Source organism: Schistocerca gregaria, chromosome 7 (assembly GCF_023897955.1).
Source record: "Schistocerca gregaria isolate iqSchGreg1 chromosome 7, iqSchGreg1.2, whole genome shotgun sequence".
Classification (NCBI taxonomy): Eukaryota; Metazoa; Arthropoda; class Insecta; order Orthoptera; family Acrididae; genus Schistocerca; species Schistocerca gregaria.
This window is the reverse complement of record NC_064926.1, coordinates 323,414,831-323,421,085: the sequence shown is the minus strand read 5'-3', so window position 1 is coordinate 323,421,085 and position 6,255 is coordinate 323,414,831. Positions and strand designations below refer to the sequence as shown.

General features: G+C 43.1%; 1 long non-coding RNA gene across 1 annotated transcript; it reads left to right on the top strand.

Moving 5' to 3' along the window:
• On the top strand, positions 1 to 925 carry LOC126281249 (uncharacterized). The gene is made up of 3 exons (XR_007551233.1): positions 1 to 269; positions 428 to 537; positions 717 to 925. It is a non-coding gene; the product is annotated as an uncharacterized LOC126281249 (long non-coding RNA).
• The last annotated feature ends 5,330 nt before the right edge of the window (positions 926 to 6,255 follow it).

Genomic DNA, 6,255 nt, shown 5'->3' with positions numbered 1-6,255 from the left:
ATTTTAACTAGTGATGGGCTAAACTGCGATTTTCCGATATCAGTGATTTCTGTGAATGCTTCTTTTCAGTATCTGTTATTCTTAACTGTGATTTGTCGCAGTTAAGGAACCTAGGTCGTGTATCCCTCCGCCACTGCTATTTCTGCTACTTCCGCGATTTCTGTGACTCCTGCGATTTCTGTGACTCCTGCGATTTCTGCGACTTACCACCGTATGAAAAAGTTACATCTGTCCACACAGAAAACTGCATCTCAACAAACCTGTCATTAGTAAGTATATTTTACGTTTGTTCTTCCGTTGGCTTTAATTATGTATTAAACAATCAACTGTGAAAATACTAATAGTGTAATTAATATGTAAGTAGACAAACAGTACCGTAATAGTTCGTGTTTAGATAATGAATTCTAATATATTGTTATGTTCACAGGTACCCGAACTACATTTCAGTCACTCAGTAAAGTGATAACTCAAAATATCATAGTCAACAGATCTGCAGAAATTGCCACTGCTCTTTAGACCGTTTACGTCAGACGAGAGGTAAGTTTCTAAGTGTTTCGATGGAGTTGATTACTTCAGTGAGATCGTTCTTGCAAATGTGAAACATACCCCATTGAGTGGCTTTCATTACAGCAAATGTTAGCAATCTACTCTGTCAATTATATTGCATGTAATTAGTGACAGCAAAAATTTTTTTAATAATCCTTGTGATTTTGCAGACACAGTTTTGACTCTGATTCCTGGTTGCTGTACGTATCTATCCACATCAAGGCTGTTGAGAGAGACTCGTGAAGATTCAAGACAGCTCTTAGAGGATTTGCAGTTTAAAAGTGACATAATTGTGAAATAAGTGTGCAGATGAATAATTAAACTGTGTTTTATTGAAATTGTGCGATTTTAAAGGAATAATAAATGTTAAATACTGTGAGTCAGTAACGAAAATCTCATTTTCCATATGTTAAGCTGTCCTATACCGGTAATTTTCCGCCACTTATTTATTGGTAAACACTTGTTGGAGAGTGACATGCCGCCCCCTCCTCCCTTTCTCCACAATCTTGGTGTGACACTGACCTGTAACATATCCCGAAGTCTAGATTATGCATTTTGAGGCTGTTGATATAAATGAGGAATAGATTAAGTGCATTACTTGAAAGTAACACAGGAAAGGTGGTAGTGTGTGCAAAAAGCTCTTGTGTGTGAAGTTGCCATGTAGAACACCAGGTGCAAAACTTTTCTCCAGAGTCTTGAACTGTGTCGGAACGAAAGTGAGGCATTCATATGACTCAGTAATACTGTTTTCATTTCGATGTCTGAGTTCTCCTGTGTTAACATTGCAAAGTCCTTTAGGCATGTGGAGTATTAACCAAAACTGTCATATTGGAAACAGAATCTAACACCTTTGTTACTTTACTTGATATTTTCAGGAGAAAAAGGCAATGTTGCTTCTTATTAATATAATACATTCGGAATCACAGCCGTGTTTGACCAATCATAACTGATGCTGAATGTGCATGTCGTCATATAATACACTCCTGGAAATTGAAATAAGAACACCGAGAATTCATTGTCCCAGGAAGGGGAAACTTTATTGACACATTCCTGGGGTCAGATACATCACATGATCACACTGACAGAACCACAGGCACATAGACACAGGCAACAGAGCATGCACAATGTCGGCACTAGTACAGTGTATATCCACCTTTTGCAGCAATGCAGGCTGCTATTCTCCCATAGAGACGATCGTAGAGCTGCTGGATGTAGTCCTGTGGAACGGCTTGCCATGCCATTTCCACCTGGCGCCTCAGTTGGACCAGCGTTCGTGCTGGACGTGCAGACCGCGTGAGACGACGCTTCATCCAGTCCCAAACATGCTCAATGGGAGACAGATCCGGAGATCTTGCTGGCCAGGGTAGTTGACTTACACCTTCTAGAGCACGTTGGGTGGCACGGGATACATGCGGACGTTCATTGTCCTGTTGGAACAGCAAGTTCCCTTGCCGGTCTAGGAATGGTAGAACGATGGGTTCGATGACGGTTTGGATGTACCGTGCACTATTCAGTGTCCCCTTGACGATCACCAGAGGTGTATGGCCAGTGTAGGAGATTGCTCCCCACACCATGATGCTGGGTGTTGGTCCTGTGTGCCTCAGTCGTATGCAGTCCTGATTGTGGCGCTCACCTGCACGGCGCCAAACACGCATACGACCATCATTGGCACCAAGGCAGAAGCGACTCTCATCGCTGAAGACGACACGTGTCCATTCGTCCCTCCATTTACGCCTGTCGCGACACCACTGGAGGCGGGCTGCACGATGTTGGGGCGTGAGCGGAAGACGGTCTAACGGTGTACGGTGTGCGGGACCGTAGCCCAGCTTCATGGAGACGGTTGCAAATGGTCCTCGCTGATACCCCAGGAGCAACAGTGTCCCTAATTTGCTGGGAAGTGGCGGTGCGGTCCCCTACGGCACTGCGTAGGATCCTATGGTCTTGGCGTGCATCCGTGCGTCGCTGCGGTCCGGTCCCAGGTCGACGGGCACGTGCACCTTCCGCCGACCACTGGCGACAACATCGATGTACTGTGGAGACCTCACGCCCCACGTGTTGAGCCATTCGGCGGTACGTCCACCCGGCCTCCCGCATGCCCACTATACGCCCTCGCTCAAAGTCCGTCGACTGCACATACGGTTCACGTCCACGTCCACGCTGTTGCGGCATGCTACCAGTGTTAAAGACTGCGATGGAGCTCTGTATGCCACGGCAAACTGGCTGACACTGACGGCGGCGGTGCACAAATGCTGCGCAGCTAGCGCCATTCGACGGCCAACACCGCGGTTCCTGGTGTGTCCGCTGTGCTGTGCGTGTGATCATTGCTTGTACAGCCCTCTCGCAGTGTCCGGAGCAAGTATGGTGGGTCTGACACACCGGTGTCAATGTGTTCTTTTTTACATTTCCAGGAGTGTATGAAGGGCTTATTTCAATAGTGGTAGAAGTCCATTACCTACACTTTTCTGTCTATAATGCTTCTGAAATTAATGCTCCAAACAAACATAAATAAAGGTTCATCTCTAGCAAGAAGCCAATGCTTGAATATTTCTGGTATCTCAACTGCAGATTTTTCAGCGTTCATTTAACCTTACGGCTCTGTATCTTAAAATGAAGAAAACTGGACTTGTACCACTATTGAAATAAGTCCTTCACATGCACACACAGCATATCGATCTCGTGAGGCACAAGGCTCTCATAACGAAGTACGTACGTCGGTCAACAGATGGCACTAGGAAAAGAATGTTAATTGCGCTTTTTAGTTGCTACTTGCGACTATTAGTTGCGATTTGTCACGGAAATCGCAGTTGGACTCGATAGCGTGTCGCAGAGATGAGCGTAGTACGAACTTTGGCCAACAGATGGCACTGTTAACAGCGCTTTTTAGTTGCTACTTGCGACTCTTAGTTGCGACTTGTCACTGAAATCGAAGAAAGCAGTACGGAATTCGGCCAACAGGCGGCTCACGGCGTTGAATGTGAAATGCTACTTGCGACTGCTAACTGTGACTGAAATCGCAGTTAGATTTTGTAAAGATGTTATTGTGATATCTGTGACTTCTCAATCACTGTGATTTCTAACAGATATGCGATTTCCTGCTCACCACTAATTTTAACAGACCTAGTCTGTAAGAAATGGAAGTACGAATATTGTATCATCTGGGCACTCAACTGGTTTCCAACTATATAACTTTGTTTTACCAAGTGGTGCAGTATAATCGACAACTGTAGCGCAATTTGGCGACTATACAGTAAATAAGAAACTGGTACCCAGAATCGTCGCCACGTAGCCGACAAAGACAACTGAGGACCTACAAGTATTCTCGAACTAAATATATCAAATTCAAAAGGAGATAACCATATGCAGACAATGCGATCAATAGATTCCAGATTAAGTTTGGACGGTCAAATTAAATAAATATTACGCGTTGCCATGTATTACTTGCGTCGTCACATCAGTGGGTTTCAACAACTAACGGTATTTGAGTAAAAAAGAGCCCCAATTAAAGGCTAAATTAGTAGGTACAAGTAATCGAAAATGTACAAGTCTAAACTCCGGAGTGTTCATTTTTTCTCACGCAGGTTGCTGTCACAGTGGCACCTACATCGGTGCATTCCGCCTACGACCGACATCGATGGAAGACAGTACATGGTTTCAAGCAGTGCACCAATACGTGCACGGTCTCAACGGAACCTATCCCTAAACCTGAACGGAAAGACTTCGGATGATGATCGGCGAAATTCAGATCAGTCCGTTTTCTTCGGTCGAATCAGGTGACATAGCCCACAAAAAAAAAAAAAAGAAGGATTGTGAGAAAATCTGAAGTTTAGTACAAGAAAGGAGAAGTTTGTGGCATTCTGAGGATGAGACATATAATATACAGCGGTGTGTCTCGGATTTTATGATCTAAAATAGCTACTTTATTGGAAACCACATGTTTCGCGAAAGTTAAAAATTTAATAGTAATTAATTGTAACTTACCTCTTGGCTGTACATAAAATTCAGCATCTCATGCTGGCAAAATCTATGTCGAGACTCTTAAGTCTAGAGGCTGTAACCCGAAAAAGGTATGTGTTCAAGTGGGAAAGGTGACGTGTGTCAATTTTGATACTGAAAGTTACTGTAGTTGATCTTTTTCGTTTTGTGGGAGGTGGGCGTTAGATATCTTTGAATCATTATTGCTGCTTCTGGTGAGGAGATGATGTCCTGCATTAAGTATAGACATGGGACAGCCATAGAACATGCATAATGTAGTATAAAGTTACGTTCAATTAATTATTATTAAATTTTTAATGTGTTCGAAACTTGCGATTTCAGACCATTGATTCCGAGACAAAATACCTGTTATTATATTTTTCATTCTCAGAAGGCAACGATCTCCCCCTTTATTGTACTAAACTTGAATGTTCTCACAGTCCACATTTTGCGTGTGGGAGAGTCGGCCGAGTCGACCAAAGAGAACAAACTGATTTGAATTGGTCTCTTCGCGAGATATACGTAGGAGGGAGCAATATACTGCTCGACTCCTCGGTGAAGGTATATTCTCGAAACTTCAACAAAAGCACGTACCTAGCTACTGAGCGTCTCTCTTGCAGAGTCTTCCACTGGAGTTTATCTATCATCTCCGTAACGCTTTCGCGATTACTATATAATCCTGTAACGAAGTGCACTGCTCTCCGTTGGATCTTCTCTATCTCTTCTGTCAACCCTATCTGGTACGGATCCCACAACGGTGAGCAGTATTCAAGCAGTGGGAAAACAAGTGTACTGTAACCCACTTCCTTTGTTTTCGTACTGCATTTCCTTATGATTCTTCCAATGAATCTCAGTCTGGCATCTGCTTTACCGACGATTAATTTTACATGGCCATTCCATTTTAAATCACTCCAAATGCCTACCCCCAGATAATTTATGGAATTAACTGCTTCCAGTTGCTGACCTGCTATATTGTAGCTAAATGATAAAGATCTTTCTTTCTATGTATTCGCAGCACATTACACTTGTCTATATCGAGATTCAGTTGCCATTCCCTGCACCATGCGTCAATTCGTTCAACATCCTCCTGCATTTCAGTACAATTTTACAATGTTCCAAACTCTCGATATACCATATCATCATCAGAAGATGACACGGTAGCTGGTAGACATCCCTTGGGCCTTTAGGCCTAGATGAGGAATTCGTATTTAGAACAGAATTAGTGGATCGCACATTATCGCCTTAGGTACATTGACTGTATCTCCTGATCATTGAGGTGAGTTCATTTTTTCATACACAACTGAAGCAACCCAACAGCATTGATGGAGCAAGTGGCACGTGACGAGTAATTATTTAGTTATGTCACTCTGAACTCAGTGCGCACTTTTCCTGTCATGAATCTGATATGTTAAAAAATAAAATAAAAAAAAGGCAGGGATTTGAGTGTCTTTGTCGGGAAAGTAGGGGTAATTTCGAGTGTCTTACGAATTGCAGCGTAAACTCTATTCGTGCGTGCGTTGATACTCCTGCCTCCCAACACCGCAAAAAAAATCTGAAAAAAGGAAGCAAACTTCAACACGATAAAGTTTTATCGTTCCATCAGGGGCGTTCAATAAGTAATGCACACCGTTTTTTTTCTGAAAGCAGGTCGGCTATTTTCAGAATTCCAATATACCATATAGTTCCTCGATCTTTTGGCTACAAAACGTGTACCAGTGAAACCCAGTGAAATATTGC